A 22049-nucleotide genomic window follows, 5' to 3' on the forward strand; every position below is an offset into this window, starting at 1 on the left:
CACGTGATCTGAATTTGAAGTCCTAGAAAAAAATCACGAGAGCTTGTAAAAAAAAATCTGAACTTGTAAGTTGAAATTTCCCTTACTTATTTTACCAGTAATGTGCTACAGAATACTCATGCTGCAAAATATGAGTAATGAAGAGGACCTTAAATCTCAATGTCGATTTATTTATATAGCACATTTAAAACAACTGAGGTTGACCAATCTGCATTACAAGGTAAAATACAACAATAACACAATAACTGAAGTACAGAGTATATCACAAAGAAAAGACTAAAAGAATAAAAGGTAATAATGTCTTTCCTTAACTGGAAAGAGAGGCCAAAGCAAAAATATGTTTTTAACAGTGATTTGAAGTGTTCGAGAGTGGGGGCGTTTCTAATATGAAATGGTAAACTGTTCCACAAGTTAGGGGTGGCTACAGCAAAGGCTCGATCACCTCTGGTTATGAGCCTAGTTACTGGCACATCCAGGAGGAGCAGATTAGCTGAGCTCAGCACTCTTGCTGGAATGTGAGCATGAAGGAGCTCGGTCAGGTCAGGCGGCGCCAATCCTTGGATAGATTTAAAAGTTAACAGTAAGATTTCAAAATCAATCTTGTAATGAACAGGTAGCCAGTAGAGGGAGCGCAACACAGGTGTAATGTGGTCCCTCTTTTTTTCTGTCAGAAGGCAGGCAGCAGCATTTTGGACTAGCTGCAGGCATTGAATAGATTACTGGTCAAAACTATGAAGGTTGATGATGCAAAATGTGAGAGCTTGTAGAATACAATGTGAGAACTTGCAGAACAACACATTTGAACTTGTAAGTTGAAATTTCCTGTTTTCTAGATGTGAACTCACAGAAAAAAATATTCACAAATGTGTAGATTGATATTTACATGAACACAATGACAGCTGCAAACTTGTAAGGCACGTGTGTGTGTGTGTGTGTGTGTGTGTGTGTGTGTGTGTGTGTGTGTGTGTGTGTGTGTGTGTGTGTGTGTGTGTGTGTGGCTGAAGGTGTGTCAGACGGGTGAACATACAGATGCTTGTTTTTTTGTTTGTGTGTTGTTTAATGTTGACTGTTGGAGCAGATGATGCAAGAACATTTTCTGTGTGAATAGACAGTTTTATCTTATCTCAAAGTTTTGAACGTTTTATTAAACATATTAACAATGTGTCTTGTAGATGTAGCCTGCTGAACTTAGACCCACACAGGACACAATAACTTCTTCAGGGTTCATTTATTTTAGTTATACTGATGGTTTCTTGCGTTATTACGGCAGTGGGCTTAGAACACTGACATAGAAAAATAAAACAATATAAATATACCTTCTCGATAAATTCCACAGAATACAGACTCTGAAAAACGGGCAGCAAAAACACAAACAGTTGTTGTACTTTACCAATAACCACATACAATAGCATAGGTGACGCTTTATGCATTCTAACAATACATTGCTAACACATCGTCACCTTCCTAAAATAATGGCCTAAGTCATTTCTTTACAAAAAATATTTTTTTGCCTAAATCATCTCCTCATGGTGCTGGCCACCTGTGGTAAAATTGCCTACATCCTCAGCTGAACAGTTCATGTGATTCTACACCTTTAGTATAATGGCCTATGTCAAGCATGTGACTTAGGCCATTCAGTTTTTTGTGTGTTCTGAAAAACCTGAAAAAATGACTTAGGGCCATTATTTTAGGAAGGCGTGACTACAAACACTGGCGTCGGCTACACCATCCATCGACATCCATCCAAAGTCAATTTACTCTACAACATATCTAGTTACAAGATGAACACAGATATCACTTTAACCGTTTGTACATACATGTTTGCAATTCAATTCAATTTTGCAGTCAATCAGTCACAAAAACAAACAGGGCAGAATAAAACCATCGCAATCATTCAAACAACCAATCACATCCTGGAATGCATGTGTGGTGTAGCACACCTTTCTCCACAGCTGTGGCGATAGGTCTGGGCAATGCGAGACTAATTACATTTGTGTAGTTTTAAAAAAATATATTGAACAAAACTATGAGAAGACATGCGTCTTGTCTTAACCTTTACGTCAGCCGTTTACATTGACATTACACGGTCAAATACTTTCAACTTCACCGTAAAAAATGTAATCCATTACATTTTCTACAAAACTTACAGTATTTGCTAATGGAAATCAGTTGTATTGAATGTACATGGTAGCAGTCAAATGCCATGTGGTTTGATTTTCAGTCGCCACCTCATTCTGAAGTGGCCAAAGCTGTCAGTGTTAGGCCGGTTCCACATTGGATGCGTGGCGTGAGCGTGTCAGCTGCGTGGCGTGTCCGTTTATATTTCGGCTCCCATGTTAACAGGTTAGAGCTTACACACTGCCTGCGTAACACGGCGAAAACGCGCACCTGCTAGAAATAGAACCGACGCCTATTTTTCACGCGACACGCAAGCGAGTTTGAAGCGTTTCCAGGCAAAATAGAAGAGGAAAAGATGTTTATATGTCGTTTTGACACAAATGCATATTAGTAAATGACATGTTGATGTTTGAAAGTCTCTAGGTTTTGATATAAATGCAGACATATAAATGTAATTTAAAAAAATCTATTCTCTAATATTGCACCTGTCAATACAGAACGAAATATTCTGTAGCCTATTTTGCCGTCAATACTGCCGACGTTGTCTTTGCTGTAATCAAATCAGTATATATTTACGTTTAATATGGTATTTCATTTTATCAATGGGAAACATGCATGTGTACAGACGAGGCTAGCAGCAGCAGCGCCGTGTCAGACACGTTTCTGGTGTGTAAAGACATAGAAAAATCCACGCAGCTGACACGTAACAGAAACGCCACGCTCACGCCACGCAGGTAGTGTGTTATCCACCTTATGATGCAATTGTTTTTTACTGCACCACATTCTTATGAAAATACCCTGAAATAAAGAGCTTTCTTTCACTGGGATATTGAAAGGCAACACATCAAAGCAGTGTGATGCACCGGAGGTGAGAGCACTCCTCACTATAAATAATACAGCTATAAAGATTAAAATGCATAACCCACTCATCAGGACTCATTTGTGATTTAAAGCACTTCTCCAGGAAATTAAAAACTGGAGATCATGCCCAAATTGCTTGAAAGTAAGTTTGAACAGTTTTTTTTGTGGCAGAACAAAGGTAAGATATCCTGAATCTATTTTAACGTGTACTTTGAAATAAATTAAGCCTATCAAATATGAGGGTTTATTGATGCAGAACTTTTTTTCCCCTCTAAAGCAGTGCCTATTTGATCCAACTTAAAGGAGATATCTTCCCCGCTCTGGTGTTGTTCACTTCTTATAATGGAATTTAACAAGTGTATTAAAACACATGAAACTCATCATCTTAACAGTTTCGACCATGCTAATGCTGTAATCCAATTTAGCAAAGTTACATTTGTAGATGATGTGCACTCATTCTAGATTCCAAGTCATGTTAGTAACTACACACAGAATGAAAGGAATTAAAAGATGACAAACATTCTCATAATGTAATATTTTGGCCCCACTAGTGCGTTTCTATAAACACTGTGGGGGTGTTTAGAGAAGACATATTGTTTACCGTCTTCAGATTCATACTTGTATTTCATGTTACTACTAGAACATGTTTACATGCTTTAAAGGACAATTCCGGCGCAAAATGAACCTAGGAGTTTTTATTTTTTTTATTTTTATTTAGGTTTATTTAACAGGGACAATGCACACTAATAATACATAAAGAAAATGTACAGTGTGCCAGAATTAGCCAAAAGGCTACTTTACATCTGCTGTCCCTGGACAGATTGTACGATGTCACACCTACAAAGATAAAAGGATTATAAAAGTACATATAAGTTTAGTCCAGTACAAGTAAAATTGACTATCAATGTTAAAAGAAATAATCAAACATATAAACAAAAACAGTTGATCAATATCAACATCAACACCAACACACACACAAGCCACACTGTCAGCCCAACAACCTCATAGGCATAGCACAATTGACACAAACACAAACCGGCAGGACAGGAAAGACGAGATAGCAGCAAGATTTTGTAACTACATGTAATGTTGACAGTCCTGATTACCTGTTAGCCACTTCCTTAAGTTAAATTTAAAAGAAACATAAGTTTTAAAATTCCTAATGTCAGTAGGAATGAGGTTCCATTCACGAGCAGCCCTTACTGAAAAAGCTGTTTGACCAAATACACTTTTCCTCAGCGGAACAATGCAGTCACCTCTTGCTGCACTCCTTGTAGGTCTGTGAACATTTTGTACTGCGTTTACAAACTGGCTCAATACATGTGGAGCCAGTCCATGTAGAATTTTGTACATAAGACAGAGATCTGTATATCTAATCAAATTTTCGAAACTTAAAAGGTTGTATTTTTTTAAAACATGACAATGATGATAGTCTATGGGTTTCCTATCAAGTACTTTAAGAGTTTTTTTATATAAAGAGAGTAGTGGTTTAAGAGAAGTGTTGCTTACTTGTGACCAGGTTGTCAAACAGTATGTGATATGGGACAAAATCATAGAATGCATAAACATCATTGCAGCCCTTGTTGACATGCAACTGCGGACATGTCTAAAGTTTGCCAGGTTAAACTTAATGTGATTACAAACCTTCGTAATATGTGATTTAAATTTAAGATTGTTAATAACAAAGGAGTTAATAACATAGTGTACCAAGTCGACCGTTCTCTGGGATCTGTTTTCATGCTAATCTAATCGAAACAAGCTAGCGCAAACCACTGATTAGCTTATAATGCTAGTCTCTGGGGCAGATGGTAAAGTAAAAAGAAAGCTATTTCTATACCACTAACGAAGCTCAAAATAGCACCACACACATGTTCATTTTGCGCTGGAATTGTCCTTTTAATGTTCAAAAGCTCATGGCTCCTGTGCCTGTATTCACCCTCTGTCTGGGACGCCTTTTTGTAGCACCTGCCACTTTAAGCCCCCTCCGAATGACAGAAAATACGGAAAAGCATAATAGGCCTTAATTATTCAGAGAACGCAATTTAGTGTTTTCTTTTGTGTTAATCTTCATGTTCCAAAAACACTTTATTGATGCAGGGAGAGGTCCAGACGGTGTAGCTGCTGTATTACTATACTGTCTCATTACCTGTGGCTAACTTAACAGGCCTGTAGACAGGGGGGGATTGGTTTGATTCGAAAGCCCATGTTATCAGAATAGTCCTGTTGGGAAAGACACTGAGACACTGTTAATCCAAAGATAAGACCCTCCTGATCATCAAAATATTAAGTCCTAGGTAAACCCAACAGAAGTTTCACATTTGTGTAGCTTGTCAAATAAAGTGCAGCTAAGTCTTCATTCTGTTTACCAGTCAAAGGCTCACGTACTCTCTTCTCAGACTGGAAGCGGTCAAAAAGTTGAATCTGTCTCAACTTTTCACCACAAGCAGTTGCTTTTTTTCAGAACCCCCCTGTGGCCCCCACCGTCTAAGGCCACGTTCGGACTAGATCAGGCCGTCTGGCGAAAACAGTCAGTCCTCACATTCATTTTTTGGGGGTAGTGGGTTTAGGCTCGAGCAGTGGGGGATGCATCCAGGAGTTCAGTAGTTACAGAGTCACATTTTCAGAGTCATGTTTCTGGCCACCTGACTTATATAAATCACATTCACTCTCTTTTAGCTCTGTTTTTGGTCTTCAATAACTTCAAATATCTGGCTCTTTAGCTGCTAAATGCTCGACTATGTACAGTGCCTTGCGAAAGTATTCGGCCCCCTTGAACGTTTCGACCTTTTGCCACATTTCAGGCCTCAAACATAAAGATATAAAACTGTAATTTTTTGTGAAGAATCAACAACAAGTGGGTCCCAATTATGAAATGGAACGAAATTCATTGGCTATTTCAAACTTTTTTAACAAATAAAAAACTGAAAAAGTGGGCGTGCAAAATTTTTCAGCCCCTTTACTTTCAGTGCAGCAAACTCTCTCCAGAAGTTCAGTGAGGATCTCTGAATGATCCAATGTTGACCTAAATGACTAATGATGATAAATAGAATCCAGCTGTGTGTAATCAAGTCTCCGTATAAATGCACCTGCTCTGTGATAGTCTCAGAGGTCCGTGTAAAGCGCAGAGAGCATCATGAAGAACAAGGAACACACCAGGCAGGTCTGAGATACTGTTGTGGAGAAGTTTAAAGCCGGATTTGGATACAAAAAGATTTCCCAAGCTTTAAACATCCCAAGGAGCACTGTGCAAGCGATAATATTGAAATGGAAGGAGTATCAGACCACTACAAATCTACGAAGACCCGGCCGTCCCTCTAAACTTTCAGCTCATACAATGAGAAGACTGATCAGAGATGCAGCCAAGAGGCCCATGATCACTCTGGATGAACTGCAGAGATCTACAGCTGAGGTGGGAGACTCTGTCCATAGGACAACAATCAGTTGTATACTGCACAAATGTGGCCTTTTATGGAAGAGTGGCAAGAAGAAAGCCATTTCTTAAAGATATCCATAAAAAGTAGTGGCGTTTAAAGTTTGCCAAAAGCCACCTGGGAGACACACCAAACATGTGGAAGAAGGTGCTGTGGTCAGATGAAACCAAAATCGAACTTTTGGCAACAATGCAAAACGTTATGTTTGGCGTAAAAGCAACACAGCTCATCACCTGAACACACCATCCCCACTGTCAAACATGGTGGTGGCAGCATCATGGTTTGGGCCTGCTTTTCTTCAGCAGGGACAGGGAAGATGGTTAAAATTGATGGGAAGATGGATGGAGCCAAATACAGGACCATTCTGGAAGAAAACCTGATGGAGTCTGCAAAAGACCTGAGACTGGGAGCGAGATTTGTCTTCCAACAAGACAATGATCCAAAACATAAAGCAAAATCTACAATGGAATGGTTCACAAATAAACATATCCAGGTGTTAGAATGGCCAAGTCAAAGTCAGACCTGAATCCAATCGAGAATCTGTGGAAAGAACCGAAAACTGCTGTTCACAAAGCTCTCCATCCAACCTCACTGAGCTCGAGCTGTTTTGCAAGGAGGAATGGGCAAAAATGTCAGTTCTCGATGTGCAAAACTGATAGAGACATACCCCAAAGCGACTTACAGCTGTAATCGCGCAGCAAAGGTGGCGATACAAAGTATTAACTTAAGGGGGCTGAATAATTTTGCACCCAATATTTCAGTTTTTTATTTGTTTAAAAGGTTTGAAATATCCAATAAATTTCGTTCCACTTCATGATTGTGTCCCACTTGTTGTTGTTTCTTCACAAAAAATTACAGTTTTATATCTTTATGTTTGAGGCCTGAAATGTGGCAAAAGGTCGAAAAGTTAAAGGGGGCCGAATACTTTCGCAAGGCACTGTAGCACTAGCTATCTACGTTTTTCAGCCTGACAGTTGGTGCCCACGCAGAAACCATGCTTGATGAGCGGAGATGGCAGGCGGAAAAACTAAAAACTATAAAGTTTTGAAAAATGCCAAAAAGCTAAAAAAAGAGCCGCAGAGGTGGTTGGTAATTATGTGTTTGTCACTCAAAACAGGTAGATACGTGTTGATGTCAATACAGCCATACAGGCTTTAACACAATTCAACAGACAGTTATTTGGACCCTGTTACAGCGCGACGGTGGTACTGTCCGTCGTTGAAGCCGGGGACTGATTGTAACGGAGTATAGCAGCACTTTTTACTGTGAAAAATCACCAAATAACCCTCTGGGGTCGAGCAGGATTACAATCAATTTGTCATGTACAGTCAGGTCCATAAATATTGGGACATCAACACAATTCTAATAGTTTTGGCTCTATACACCACCACAATGGATTTGAAATGAAACGAACAAGATGTGCTTTAACTGCAGACTTTCAGATTTAATTTGAGGGTATTTACATCCAAATCAGGTGAACGGTGTAGGAATTACAACAGTTTGTATATGTGCCTCCCACTTTTTAATGGACCAAAAGTAATGGGACAGATTAACAATCATAAATCAAACTTTCACTTTTTAATACTTGGTTGCAAATCCTTTGCAGTCAATTACAGCCTGAAGTCTGGAACGCATAGACATCACCAGACGCTGGGTTTTATCCCTGGTGATGCTCTGCCAGGTCTCTACTGCAACTGTCTTCAGTTCCTGCTTGTTCTTGGGGCATTTTCCCTTAAGTTTTGTCTTCAGCAAGTGAAATGCATGCTCAATCGGATTCAGGTCAGGTGATTGACTTGGCCATTACATAACATTCCACTTCTTTCCCTTAAAAAACTCTTTGGTTTCTTTAGCAGCATGCTTCGGGTCATTGTCCATCTGCACTGTGAAGCGCTGTCCATTGAGTTCTGAAGCATTTGGCTGAATATGAGCAGATAATATTGCCCGAAACACTTCAGAATTCATCCTGCTGCTTTTGTCAGCAGTCACATCATCCATAAATACAAGAGAACCAGTTCCATTGGCAGCCATACATGCCCACGCCATGACACTACCACCACCATGCTTCACTGATGAGGTGGTATGCTTTGGATCATGAGCAGTTCCTTTCCTTCTCCATACTCTTCTCTTCCTATCACTCTGGTACAAGTTGCTCTTGGTCTCATCTGTCCATAGGATGTTGTTCCAGAACTGTGAAGTTTTTTTCAGATGTTGTTTGGCAAACTCTAATCTGGCCTTCCTGTTTTTGAGGCTCACCAATGGTTTACATCTTGTGGTGAACCCTCTGTATTCACTCTGGTGAAGTCTTCTCTTGATTGTTGACTTTGATACACCTACCTCCTGGAGAGTGTTCTTGATCTGGTTTTTTTATTTCACCAGGGAAAGAATTCTTCGGTCATCCACCACAGTTGTTTTCCGTGGTCTTCCAGGTCTTTTGGTGTTGCTGAGCTCACCGGTGCGTTCTTTCTTTTTAAGAATGTTCCAAACAGTTGATTTAGCCACACCTAATGTTTTTGCTATCTCTGTGATGGGTTTGTTTTGTTTTTTCAGCCTAATGATGGCTTGCTTCACTGATAGTGACAGCTCTTTGGCTCTCATATTGAGAGTTGACAGCATCAGATTCCAAATGCAAATAGCACACTTGAAATGAACTCTGGACCTTTTATCTGCTCCTTGTAAATGGGATAATGAGGGAATAACACACACCTGGCCATGGAACAGCTGAGCAGCCAATTGTCCCATTACTTTTGGTCCCTTTAAAGGGGTGATAGAATGCAAAACCGATTTTACCCTGTCATAGTTGAATAACGACAGTTCGGTGGGTAAATAGGACATACATAGAAGCTCAAAGTCCCATTGACACCCCTTTACTATGAAAATCTCATATTTTGAAACTGCCGCTGAAAACGGGCGAATCCCAACAAAGCTGGAAGTTGACGTCAACCTCCCAAAAACCGGAACCTTTGTCAGCCCATGGGTGTATTAAGAGAACGGTCACGCCCCAACATTTACATTTACACAACTGACCTGAGATCAGGTAGTCTTCCAAATCTAGGTCGCGCAGATCTCTGCTATTCCATTACAAAATTCACTTCTGAAACTTTTTTATGCGAGAAATCAACTATGTAAGGCTCAAATATGGGCCACTTTATGAAAATGGATGGCTAATTGCAAATTTTGTCCGACTGTGTGTCGGAATTCAGCGCCCGGTGCTGCCTGTGTTGTTGCCTCGCCCCGACCTGCCTTCCTTCACACACCCCGGCCTGCTCTGAGGAACTTGGAGCTCCGTCACGACTGGCAGCCCACAGCACTCCATACCCGCACAAAGTCACCGGTTTTTGGATAATGGACTACTAAACGCCGGTGCCCTGACAGAGCTCCAGGACCTGCAGCTCCCCTCTTCCTGCTAGCTAAATGCCCGGTGTGTGTGAGTGAGAGCACGGTCAGCGAGCTTGTTACGCCAGCAATCTGTTACCACAGGTTTCAGTTAATCTTTTAATGTGTGTAATTATAATGTGTTGAGTTATTTAAACAAACGATTGGGGAAATAAACGCCGCTTGTCCCTGAGTCTCATTGATAGAGCCTGCGGCTGGATGTAGCTCTATCAATGAGAGCTAGCTTTATAAGACCTTTAGGGAGATGTTGTATAAGTGGCGTGACGAAATTCAAACTGTAAATATACACAAATTTTGCGGAAAATGAAGCTAACTATCCGTGATTTGTAGCTAGCCAGATACACATAGCTAGGATTGAAGGGACAGTCATAGCTAACGAAACCCCCGCTGTTCACAAAAAATCATTAATTTGAAATCGGACACCGTTGTTAGCTTTATAAGACATTTAGGGAGATGTTGTATAAGTGGCGTGACGAAATTCAAACTGTAAATATAAACAAATTACGCTGAAAATGAAGCTAACTATCCGTGATTTGTAGCTGGCTACACATAGCTAGGATTGAAGGGACAGTCATAGCTAACGAAACCCCCACTGTTCACAAAAGTCATTAACTTGAAATCGGACACCGTTGTTAGCTTTATAAGACATTTAGGGAGATGTTGTGTAAGTGGCGTGATGAAATTCAAACTGTAAATATACTTTATTTATGCCGAAAATGAAGCTAACTATCCGTTATTTGTAGCTACACATAGCTAGCATGAAGGGACAGTCATAGATAACGGAAACCCCTAATCTTCACAAAAATTCATTAACTTGAAATCGGACAACCGTTGTTAGCTTTAAGACCTTTAGAGATATGTTGTATAAGTGGCGTGAAAAATTCAAACTGTAAATATAGCTACTTTAGTTATGCCGGCAGCTGACAGCCAGCCTAGATTAACTGGAACTGTTGTAAGAGATTGCTGGTGTAACAAGCTCGCTGGACCCGCCGCTCTCACTCTCACACACGGGCCATTTAGCTAGCAGGAAGAGGGGAGCTGCAGGCCGGGGTCTGTGGAGGAAGGCAGGCGGGCAGTGAGGCAGCAACACAGGCGCACCGGCAGCTGAACTCCGACACACAGTCTTACCAAATTTGCAATAAGCCATCAATTTTTCGAAACGTTCCCATATTTGAGCTTTATATAGTTGATTTCTCTCCCCCAAAAAGTCTCAGAAGTGAATTTTAATAACGTAATAGCCCGACAAACAATGTATAACTTTGCAGTGAGCCCTGCTGTCGAGTCTCCCATGTGTTTCTATGTAGTTTGCTCAAACCAATCAGCACGTAGCTCATTCTGAATATTAATGAGCATACCATATTTGGAAGAAAAGCTCTTGTTCCAAATAGAGCCATATTCACAGGGTAGTTAAGGGCCTAATAAAATAGCATTCGGGCAGTTTTCAGCCCAACCAATGTTATATACCCCATTAGGAGACCTTAAGGAACAGTGTAAAATACCCTATATAATCATTCTATCACCCCTTTAAAAAGTGGGAGGCACATATACAAACTGTTGTAATTCCTACACCGTTCAGCTGATTTGGATGTAAATACCCTCAAATTAAAGCTGAAAGTCTGCAGTTAAAGCACATCTTGTTCGTTGTGGTTGTGTGTAGAGCCAAAAAGATTAGAATTGTGTCAATGTCCCAATATTTATGGATCTGACTGTATTTAGATTAATAGCTTAACACGTTTTTATCACACAAGCATGACTAAAATTATTGACAGAAACGTTTTATTTTACACTTTCTAAGATGTCAGCTGCCAAATAAGGTTATGCCGGTTATGCCGGTATAACGTACAGGAGGTGCTTCAAATGATTCTAGACAGCAACGACAATTTCAGCAGCTCATCAAAACCCGAGGACTGGGACACTGGTGACGAGCGGTCATTTTGAACGACGACTCGATCCAGCTAAAGACCAGCTCACGGTCTGACCCACCATTGCTGCAGCGCTGCTCTTTTCTTTTTACTGCATACATTTTCTTCTTTTATCATTGCTTGCTTTTTCATGGAAATAAAAAATTGTAGCATGTGTGTTTGTGCGGTGTGTGTGTGTGTGTGTTTGTGCGGTGTGTGTGTGTGGTTGTGCGGTGTATGTGTGCTCTGTAGCGACAACAGCTTCAGAGCAAGCTGAAACTGACGCTGCAGCAATGCTTGTGTTTTTATTACGCTCCGTAACATTACTTATTCCACATTATATTATTTACTGTTTAGTCATTCAGAATATATTTACAGAAATTAGGATGCACCAGAAGAACAACAGCCTACAACTTCAAAATAGCAACGCAAAACTCGCGGTGCACAGGCAGCTGAGCACAGAGGTGAAGCTGCAGGAGAGGAAACCCAACATGAGTAAGTAAAAACAGTGTAGAATCAAATGTAGCATTCTTCTAGCTGGTTTTTATGTGCATCTCCTCTTGTTCAACAGTAGCAATATAGATCTCCAAATGTAAATACATATTCAACTGCTGTATAATTGGTTATGATTTATTCAGCCATACCTTGTTGTGCATACAAACTTTTTCTTATGCTTGTATTTGTTCTGATCTTCTGTCATAGTCTGGGTATACTGTAAATGGTGTGGTTCAAATAAACGCAACAAAATTACTTTAGTCTTTGTCTAATGTATATACACTCTTGCATTCTCGTTTGAAAGAGTGTGTGTGTGTGTGTGTGTGTGTGTGTGTGTGTGTGTGTGTGTGTGTGTGTGTGTGTGGGGGGTGCACCTGTGAACAAGCCTTTTGCATATTCAGTGGAAAGAGCCATTAACCACACTCATTTCCAACTCTTGGTTACAAAACAAAAGGACATACATTTGTTAGATTGCAAATTAGTTTTAGAAACAATGGAGCAGATGAAATTGGTTGTGCTTGTTGTACATGCCTAAGACTTGATCAAAATGGTTTGTCCCAATGGGTAAGGTAATGTTTTTTTCACAAATCCCTTCTAAAACTACTTTATAAAATAAATAAATAAAAGTACAATCATGAAATTATCTAATTGGATATTATTGTAGATGAACTTGTGCTGAATACAAAACAGTAATGGTATTTTAAAAATACAGCTTAGATTTGAGTGTGCCAAATTTATCCATGTCTGAAAACACCCAAGACGGTTAAAGCTTCCAAACCAAAAACTACACAACTGGACATGTTCCAGCAGGAATGTGATCTGAAGAGAAATTATCAAGATTGGCAACCAGGATTACAGGTTTCCCCGACTTTAGCATGTAGCTACATGTTAGCAGTGTTTGTAAAATGTAAACATGGCAGTACGTCTGTTGAATCAGCACCTTTTGTCATTATACATAACAATATTCCATTGTTTACATAAAGAATATTGATCGGTGCAGCTTTATTGTCATTGCTCTTCACACAGGTTGCATTACAAGTGTTTGTCACCATAGATAGCCTAGCTGTAACCAAAATACCAACGTTTTGCTTACCTTGGCTTCTAAGTAAAGAACAGAACAGCAGCAGAGACAGATAATAATGAAATAATAATAAATAATAATTTATTAATAAATAATAATTTATTAATAATAAACAGATAATGAAAACAATGTAGCTTGAATTGCAACACATTTATTGTTGTCCTATTTAATTGATGTCATAAAAAGGTGCTCTGATTGTGACTTTGAATCCGTTTCTATATTTATTTGTAAAAGGCACTCTTTGCTTTAAAGTGATTCTTTTCCAATTTTCTTCAAGATCAATACCAACAGGCACATGCCGCCCGCTGCGGCGCGATACACCACACACACACACACACACACACACACATTATCTATGTATTCAAAGAGGGAAAAGGCTGTTTGATAATGGTGCACTTGCGGGAGCAGCATGAGACAAATGAAATGAAAACAGTGAAAGGCATGCAGTATCTTTGCCTGTGTTGCTCGTAATGGCCGAGGTATATGCAACATATTGAGACACCTGCTGAGTCAGTGCTGGAGGGTGGTGGGTCATACATTATGGAATGAGACCTTGAAGCACAGTGTGACACATTTGAAAAAACTCACGCTCGGCAGATGATGCAGGGGGAGTGCATAGTGATGACATGAACACTGTGTCAATGACATGTACAACAAGCTGACGATTGCTCCAACTAGACATCCCATCACCTCAGAGTACAAAACTACACAAATGCATCTCGCAAAAGAATGTATTACATTTGGTTATTTCCCCTGAAAGATGTTATTATTTGAATATCATGTGCCATTAGGCAAATAGTTTTTCCACTGGGAAATACTACTGAACTGCTAAGTTACACTAAACACACAATACAGTAGTGTATGTTCATGTTCATTAGAGCTCATATATTGTGATAATTTAGCCTACTGAATTACAACATCTAACAAACCAATCAAATTGTGACCAGATCTCAATATGCAAATGAGTTGTGTGTCCAAAATATATTGTTTTATTGACCTAAGTTCAATTTCTGTTTTATCCCTTACACAAACCCCCTTTTGTCATTCAAACTGAGCCCATTTGTGACACTGTGTGTGTCTGCTTCAATTCTAGGCAGGGCAAATATGTCTTTCTGTGAGTCAAAGATGCAATTATCCCTTTATAACTGAGCATGCTGACGGGCACAATTTTTCCTTCGTGCCAGATTTAAAAGTCTCTCCTACAGACCTTGTAAAATACATGATTTTTTTTTTTTTAACTCTGCCAAGAAGATTCATCACTCTGCATCATAGATGTGTTAATACCTCAAAATACCTCAACCTTTTTAACAGATTACCATATTTAGTGGGAATAAGTGAATACGTTTATGCAAAACTAGGATATACTTTTCAAAGGTTTCTTAACTGTTTTATGCTGTTTTTGAATTGGAAGATTGCATCTAAAAGAAACAAGTGCCTAACTAAAGGTACACAATCTGATCTGGCAACTTCAAATTTAGGCCGCTGTTTGTCAAGATAACAAGTCAGGCTGGCATTAATTGTAGTTTTGGACAACTGAAAGTAATAGGGAGATCTTCATATGTTAGTGTTCTATTTTGACATGTTGTCATGACATCTGATCTGAAAACATTTTGGTGGCTCAACAGATTATAAAAAAATTTAAATTGCTTTTTATTCACAAAAGTAATCAATTTTGAACAGCTATACCTAATGTTTTCTAATGTTCACTATAATACATTGAGGATTCTGTACGGTGTTTTCATACTGGGTCTTATATCCCAGTTTTTTGCTTTTATGACAACTTAAAACTGTCATTGCGTGTTTACCTGTACAGCCTTACAGCTGGAATACACCGCACGTGTATAGCAGCATAGCTATTTTCATTTCGGCGCCCATGTTACCCAATCAGTCTGGCCACACTGGGTGCGTAGCATCCGCGTAGGAGAGACCGACCGACAGACAGAGATAGTCTCTCACACACACACACACACACACACACACACACACACACACACACACCCGACATGCACACACCAACTCCAAAGGGTGATTAATCACTGTAAACTGGTGTCATATGGGTCTAGTTGATGAGTAAAATATTAGATATACAGTAAGGCAACAAAAAGAACCTTTAAACCATCCTTTGAATGTTATATTGTATAATTGTTGTGTATTGCTACATCTTAAACAAGAATGAAGATATGTTAAGTAGTGAACTATTATTTTAGGGATACAATTATGCTTTGTCAAAGATGCATTGTGGTCCCAGCCAAAGCCAGGAACACACAACGTGATTTTAAGACTGATTATTACCCTAATTTTGTGTAAAATAGAGCATGTGATCTTGTAGTGTGTTGAGCTGATACTGTTACCACCAACTAGCCCCAGTCCATCCAGTTTTTTTTTTTTGCCTTGACTGTATGTGAATTATATGATGCCCTAATTCAGTTTCTAAACGTGTTCCCACAAAATAAAAGTAAGAGAAGACACTGTTTGAAAACAGAGAAAGGGAAAGCCAAAAGAATGCAGATGAGGACAATGGCAAAAATGCTAATAGAGGAAAAGGTGCGAAACAGTAGAGAGGAGACAATAAGATGATTGTTGGACTGAGGAGACAAAAGCTAAAAATATGGAAGAGGTATACAGTAGCACTGCAATATAACAACAACATTAGCAAAAACCTCATCTTGTATCCAGTACTCCAAGAGGGTTCCACTCAAATGATTACAGCAGCAGGTAACTGTTACAAGATTTCACAGTTGATTTGACACAAGTAAGGCTCATGCTTCCACTGTAATTAACACAGCCATCAAACGTCTCATTTTACAACAGAAAAATGAAGTGTTGCTTTCCTTTCAGCAAAACAATTCACAGAGAATATACACAAAAACAAGACACAATTGTCATCTTTTACAGTGAGAGGAATGTCAAATGAGCATAACAACAAAGAGGTGAGATGAAAATAGGCAATAGAGATAAATAAAAAGGCAGCAGCAGCAGGTAGAGGTGGGGAGGAGAGAGGGATATAAATAAGGTGAAAGGAAAGTGTGAGAGGGGTAGAGAGTGGATTGATTGTTGCCCTGCAGCTCAGGAAACAATCATGGAGCAGCAGCGTTCATGACCTCCTGCAGAAAGCTTTATTACTCAGTGTTATCTGCTGTTCAGAGGACCTCCCCATGCTGCTGCTGCTGCTGCTAAAGCCCTCTGTACATTTCTACAGACCAGTCTGCTGAAATGTAGTGCAACTTTAAACGGATCGGTAAACGGAACTTACACTTACAGTTAGGGGTTAAAGGTTTCGAAAGAGGCATTTTTTTTTACTAATGTTAGATTACAACTTCAGAATGGATTGAGATGAAATTTTACACAGATATTTATAAATTGTGTGTTGTCGCAGTGTGTACTTTCGTCCATAGCAATCCTTTTTAATAGTAAATGCTGTGAACACATGTCTTGTAAGTCTTTACAATCATCCACATTTTCTTCAAAACTTGCCATCATCAGCGTGTAGCTTGCTAATTTGAAGTTTGTTGTTGTTTCCCGAAGCGAACCAAGTTGATGTGTGATAATGACAATGCACACACACAGAGAGCGGAAGGTGAGGGACATCCTGGAAATGTACTTCCGTTTGTTCCAGACTACACAGGCACTGATCCTGACAATATGGACTGGTGATAAATGTTGTGACAGCTAATGACAGCCTACCATTAACTAGAAGACTCTGAAAATACTTTGATCTAAAGACAATCTGTCATAATAGTACTGACTTTTTAGTCACCGACTATAAGGTTTTGCAATGACTGGGAATCTTGCAGGGTCACAATTTATATACAACTAGATTATTTTTTTATATTTTATTGACCAAGCTAGCTAGTTATCGCTAGTGTTAGCTTGTAACAGGGAGAGAGAAAGTTCACAGATCTTTTATTCTCCTGTAAATGAGGTCCATGTTTACATGCCGGTAAAACTTTGTTGGATGACTTGCTTCAGGAGGGTTGAAAATCGGTAACGTTGCTTATTTAGCGTTTAGCTAAGGGCAGCGACATTGTATATATTATTTTTTTATACAATTATTTTCCTTACATTACTTTTACTTTTATACTTTAAGTACTTTTGAAACCAGTACTTTTACACTTTTACACTTTTGCTCTTACTTAAAAAGCTTGAGTTGATACTTCAACTTCTACAGAAGTCTTTTTAAACCCTAGGATCTATACTTCTACCTGAGTAATGAATGTGAATAGTTTTGACACCTCTGGTAATGGGTCTATATTGATGCTTCCTGACTGTTTCCTGACTCTAGAGGAGTATAAGGGGGCAGGTTGGCGCCCATGATTTTCTCTGCAGTCCCATGCGGCCTGTTCCTATCCTGTTTGATGGCTGATCCAAACAACCATCAACTGAACTACATTTTTACAGTTTCATTCCTCTATGCACTGTACTGCACTGTATATAGATGGATGATAATATACTCTCTCTCTCTTATTTAATAATTTAGCCTTGAATTAGCTGCAGCCGAGAGCCTTTGGCTACGGTAAGCAGAACCTTCACTGAAGGGCCATACACACCTCTGCATTTGTAGAACAGCCAATAGAAACTCTCTCTCTCTCTCTCTGGAATGACCTGTGATTGGCCAACATCTCCTATCACAGGAGATTTTCTAAAGCCAGAGAACAGAGCCAAGGAGAAGATGAACAAGTCTAGTTTTCTCTTAGACTTCTTGATTACAATATGTTGAAAAATTGAACGAATACTTCTCCAACGGCGCAACAAATAAACTGCTTTAAGGCTTAGTTATGTTTGTTCACGAAAGGTTCCTCACTTAGGAATGTGGTCATGTTAAATTAATACAATGTTAACTATGAAAAAAAGTCACACACTTTGTTGACCATCCACCCTGACAGCCTCACTATGTTTAGCTGCGCTAGAACAACGTCAAGCTATTTCAATCAGGAGAGACTTCGTTTGCAGATATGCAAAATTATTTATTGTACAACTGTATAATATGAAATGTACAAAGTCTTTTGGAGATTAGACTCCATCGAATCAATAATATATTTCAAGTTTGGTAGAGAACAGGAACAAAACCCCCCGATGGAGTCCAGACACTTGGCCGAGACCAAGAGACCAAGGACCACCCGAAGAACGAGGCGGGCAGCGGGCCGAGAAGCGCGGAGGCGGCGGGGGAGGAGGAGGGGTCAGCGCTTTGCCTGAAACGACAGCTGACAGCACAGGGGGGAGAACAGATTTAAAGCAGAGTTATAAGGCTTTGATAGGCCCATGAATTTAAAGGCCAAGTCTGATTGGTTCAACTGAAAGCATTACTTCTAATTAGCTGTTAGATTTAAGAATGAGTAGTGGTTGGGTTAATGACGTCTTCCTGAAAGAATTTGCGCTGAGCTTCATTTCTGCTTCTGTCTCCTGAAAATCAAGTCATAGCATACACGCAAAGAGTGGCACTTGAACAAACAACCATTTCTGTCTTTTCAAGAGTTCTGCATTTGGGCCGGGAGTTGGGCATTTGAATTTTCCCCAAGATAGCCAGCCCCCACACATTTCACTACAATTCCTTTTTACATTTGCGGTATTACACGGGTTTATGTAAATTGCTGCCACAAAAAAAAAAGTCCAAATTCACGTTACAGACAAAATAAAGTTTTATTTCAGTCCATTTCAATATTTTTAAATACCATATTGTTTGCAGCTAGAAGTGCTTTTTTCTATACAGGTATAACATTGTGGAATAATCTGCCGCTTTCCCTCAAAATTGTAAATACCAGAGGGGCTTTTAGACATCAGGTCAAGGCATTTTTATGGAATAGAGTAACCAATCTTTTTAATTAGAGTATACTGATTATTTTATGTGATCTGTGATTTTCTGATTTTAGAATGCTCTTGAACCTTGGATGATTTGTGTTAAATGTTATTGTCTTTGTCCTGCAATAGGTCTTTGTCATGTGTTAAATGTTCTAACACCAAGGACCATGTTGGAAATAAGTGTTCACACTTTAACATGTTATCCTTTGGATTATGTTGTCTGTCAAATCCAAATTAAATCAAATAAAATAAAAAAATATATATTTAGTTATACATACATACACATCGCTGTTGACAGTTGTTGTGACACTTGTTTTCCAATACATTGAGGCCGATGTGAGCCTGTAAAAATAATTGGAAATCCACCAGCAAGTGTTATCTATCGCTGCCTTGCATGATTTTACTTGTAGTAAAATTAATGAATACTTCAAAGGTTATCTGTGGCTTGACCTCAAGCATAACTCATTAAGATGTTATGTAAGAGTTCTAAGAGGTCTACAGGCTTTATATTAAGTTTTATGGACATTATTTAATACTTTATTTTATAATGTGTAGGAATGTAGATCTTTTAAGACATGTTTATGTCAAAATATTCCCAAATAAAGTATTAAATAATGTCCATAAAACTTAATATAAAGTCTGTAGACCTGTTAGAACTCTTTCATTATATCTTAATGAGTACACGTGGTGTATCTTGTTGTACATTTGTCCTCTGCCGGGAGGACAGCAGACACCAGGAGATGGCTAATTCTCTCGGCAAAGAAGTTTCCCTATGGTGGGGAAGCAAGGGACCGAGTGGCCCACTGCCGACAACTGACTAGTTAGCTAGCTTGCTAATTCCGCCCACCTGCTTTCATGCTAGACTGGTTACAACGAACAAAGTTGTCACCCATTACACGAACAAGACAAGAGTATGTTTATGAAACATTTTGTAAGGTGTAGATCTGTAGATCTTTTAAAAGATTAAATATAGTAAATATACGCATACAAGTCATTATCATAGCCTACATTTGTCCTCTTATGGACATAATTTGCAAAGATATTCCAATAGTTGGAACCTATGTAGGGTTTTTTATAGAAGGAATATTCAAACAACATTTTTGGCCAGTTTTGACAGCCCTATGAGTATTGGATTGATCAAATGAGATGAAGATTAAAAATGTAAAGAGACTTCTGTGTGTGGCCTCTCACAGTCATTTGCTCACTAAAAATTTTCTTCTTGTGCACTAATTCACTTAAGCTGAATAGCCAATCAGATGGTTTTCCCCTCAGCAACGGTCGTTCACCGTCATAATTTGTCCGACAGCCGACAATCTCCTTGGTATGTCAAAGCCTTTAGTGTCCTATGGTCTGAGATAATATGCCACCCCATAATCCAATCAAGGGTAATTTCTGGCATGGACATAGTCAAATATATATATGAATATCAGCACAAAATATTGTCTTTCAGCATCTTCGGTCCAGAAACATTAGCATCTGTTTTAACTTTTAAAAACCTCGTATTAGTCAAAACCACAGTTGCACATCACAGTAATGACGAAATGATAACATGGGTTGAATTTTTGCAATGTCACTGAGATGAAAAAATGCTGTCTTGGTAATAGCCTTGATGTGAGACTGGAATCAGGCGAGGATCACAAATCACACCAAGGTTTTTGATGCTCGAGCTTTCCGAGATAATACAACCATCAATATTAATACAAAGATTCTTAAACAAATGACCATGTTTGGCTGGTCTTACCAATAGCTCTGTTTTATCAGCATTCAACAGCCTAAAGTTCATTCCCATGCCTCTAAATTTAGGAGTTGGGAAAGGTTGTTTGGCTGTACAGGTACATATAGCTGGGTATCATAAGCATAGCAGTGAAATTTAACATTGTATTTGCTAATAATGTCAGCATGGGAAGCATATAGATAAAAAATTTGCATTGGGCTGAGGACCGATCCCTGGGGTACACCAGATTTCACTCTAGAGGAGTCAGAATTGGTATTGTTGTAGTTGACGTGTTCAGTTCTATTTGATAAATATGACTGAAACCATAAGAGGGCTGTCCCCTTTACACCAATATAATTCTTCAAACGGCGTAATAGTATGCTGTGGTCCACAGTGTCAAAAGCTGCACTTAGGTCGAGGAGCAGCAACAGAAATGTTGAGTAAGAGTCGGCAGTAATTTATAGATCATTTATTACTCTGGTCAAGACAGTTTCAGTTGAGTGACAGGAACAGAAGCCAGATTGAAATTAAAAAAGATTGTTGAATAAATGGGCAGTAAGTTGTGTGGTGGAAGTTTTCTATGAAGCATCAGAGTAAACAAATATCAATGATAAAAATGAAAACGAATAAAGACTGTTTGAGATTTTAAACCAAAGTCTCGTCTTTGAGCATTTATTATATTTTGCAAAATATGAGAATACAGATTCAAAGGTACATGCAGTACAACTGAATGAGCATTACTAAAGAATTCTAAACATCATATCATCATATAGTCAAAAACCCCTCTCAAGCCACCCCTCTAACTTTATCTTCTAGCCTGGTCAGAGTTGAAAATAGGACATCATTAGAAGTCAACCCATCCTTACCTTCCCCTCTGCTCCTGTTCTTTTCATTAGCCTAAACAACCCTTTATCTCAGGAGGCAGAAGGAAACATGGTTTTGTGGCCTTCTCTACTTTGTCAGCTAAAAAGTTAAACAAAATGAGAAGCTAGAGTTTCTTAAACAAAAACCACTAGGCTAAGAGTTCATGGCTGCTGCTGTCCCTCTCTGGCCTTTAAGAGTCTAAGAGGAAGGAACAGCATTTTTGTGGAGGTTTAAAACAATCTTTAAGCAAATGGTTATAATCATTAATCAATAATGGTTAAAATAAAATTTGCCACCACAGTCCACCCTTTTGATTACAACATAATCACACAAAATAAATTTTACTTTAAAAATTCAAACCTTATTTCTTAAAGATTCAAACATCAAACATATCT

This window comes from Perca fluviatilis, chromosome 22, assembly GCF_010015445.1.
Source record: "Perca fluviatilis chromosome 22, GENO_Pfluv_1.0, whole genome shotgun sequence".
Lineage (NCBI taxonomy): Eukaryota > Metazoa > Chordata > Actinopteri > Perciformes > Percidae > Perca > Perca fluviatilis.